Genomic DNA, 2,047 nt, shown 5'->3' with positions numbered 1-2,047 from the left:
AGTATTAGCGCACTGGGCAGATCTACGTTTAACGTGCAACTTATAATCAAAATAAACTGTTCCAACATTACCAAGACTGAAACTAGATTAAAGATCAAATTATGAATATTAGCAAACGGTGTATCAACGCATGAAACGGTCACTGATACACGTGTTTTATAAAAAAGCCTCTAACACAGCCACGTATCTCTCATGCCAAGAGCGCTAATCTACATGCAGTGCATGCATACCCAATGTCCATTCAATCAATCAATGCATCTTCTGGAATATGGGTCAGTCGAAGATACGAGTTAGCCCACCGTCATCTGCAAGGGAAATTCCTTGATCATAGAAATTGAATGTCGCAGGGATGACAGAGAATGGGAAAGGCATTATCTAGAGCAACAACAGTGGGAGCATAAGTTGGCTCCTGCAGCCGAGTCTCAGCCGAAATGGGAAGATTACATGAATGCTTGAAGTAGGACCTCTGAAGATGAGGCAGAGCCATCTGTTAAAGGCGGTGATAAACACGACCCTGGTTAATGCCAGCATGTAAAGACTGGACATGAGTATTTGCAAGGCGCAATATATAAAAAAGTAAATTTACCAGGCTTGATGTCGAGACCAGCTTATTATACGGGCATTCAAATCGCTCTTATCCGCTCTCCAGTCCATGGCTGAAGAAGAATAATATAAATGCTTAAAATACAACTGTAAGTCTCTGTTTAGATTCAGAACCATCAAATTAGTTTGAAGTTATGAGCGCTAATCTACATGCAGTGCATGCATACCCAATGTCCATTCAATCAATCAATGCATCTTCTGGAATATGGGTCAGTCGAAGATATGAGTTAGCCCACCGTCATCTGCAAGGGAAATTCCTTGATCATAGAAATTGAATGTCGCAGGGATGACAGAGAATGGGAAAGGCATTATCTAGAGCAACAACAGTGGGAGCATAAGTTGGCTCCTGCAGCCGAGTCTCAGCCGAAATGGGAAGATTACATGAATGCTTGAAGTAGGACCTCTGAAGATCAGGCAGAGCCATCTGTTAAAGGCGGTGATAAACACGACCCTGGTTAATGCCAGCATGTTTTCTTAGGGTAGCTGACCTGAAAAAGAATTTCCCAGGACGAGTGAGAGAAAAAGAGTGGTGCTGGACTTCTTGCAGCAGACAAGCACATCTGCGAAAAACAGCCCGTCGTCAGAAAAGACTGGACATGAATATTTGCAAGGCGCAATATATAAAAAAGTAAATTTACCAGGCTTGATGTCGAGACCAGCTTATTATACGGGCATTCAAATCGCTCTTATCCGCTCTCCAGTCCATGGCTGAAGAAGAATAATATAAATGCTTAAAATACAACTGTAAGTCTCTGTTTAGATTCAGAACCATCAAATTAGTTTGATGTTACAGTTAGCCATGGTTCATTAAACTGAAAAATACAACTGAATTTGGATTTCGATCGAATTAGGGGTAAAAATCACCGGAACAACAACTCCAAAATCACCAGAATAACAACACCACCTTATTAGCAAAGCCATAGATCTTCAAAGTTAAGGCTATAGATTTTCATACAGCAAAAGAACAAGCAAGAGTTAAATTCGCTGAATGGACTTACTGGTATAGCAGGTAGGAGAATGGAGAATGGACGAGGCTCCTGTTCAGCTAAAACTCCCAGGCTCGCTGCTGCTTCAAAGTTCAGGTATGCATATCAAATTAGTTTGAAGTTACAGTTAGCCATGGTTCATTAAACTGAAAAATACAACTGAATTTGGATTTCGATCGAATTAGGGGTAAAAATCACCGGAACAACAACTCCAAAATCACCGGAATAACAACACCACCTTATTAGCAAAGCCATAGATCTTCAAAGTTAAGGCTATAGATTTTCATACAGCAAAAGAACAAGCAAGAGTTAAATTCGCTGAATGGACTTACTGGTATAGCAGGTAGGAGAATGGAGAATGGACGAGGCTCCTGTTCAGCTAAAACTCCCAGGCTCGCTGCTGCTTCAAAGTTCAGGTATGCATATCAAATTAGTTTGAAGTTACAGTTAGCCATGGC

The 2,047-nt window shown here is 41.0% G+C and overlaps 1 long non-coding RNA gene across 1 annotated transcript; it reads left to right on the top strand.

The window, feature by feature from the left end:
• Positions 1-539: 539 nt before the first annotated feature.
• LOC149254424 (uncharacterized) lies at positions 540-1,661 on the top strand. Its single transcript, XR_016266293.1, has 3 exons — positions 540-692; positions 1,151-1,347; positions 1,613-1,661. It is a non-coding gene; the product is annotated as an uncharacterized LOC149254424 (long non-coding RNA).
• Positions 1,662-2,047: the final 386 nt, after the last annotated feature.

The sequence above is a fragment of the Pinus tabuliformis genome, chromosome 7 (assembly GCF_031772625.1).
Source record: "Pinus tabuliformis cultivar Carrire ecotype Pingquan chromosome 7, CPIR1, whole genome shotgun sequence".
Classification (NCBI taxonomy): domain Eukaryota; kingdom Viridiplantae; phylum Streptophyta; class Pinopsida; order Pinales; family Pinaceae; genus Pinus; species Pinus tabuliformis.
The sequence above is the reverse complement of the archived record's forward strand: the minus strand, read 5'-3'. Positions and strand labels throughout refer to the sequence as shown.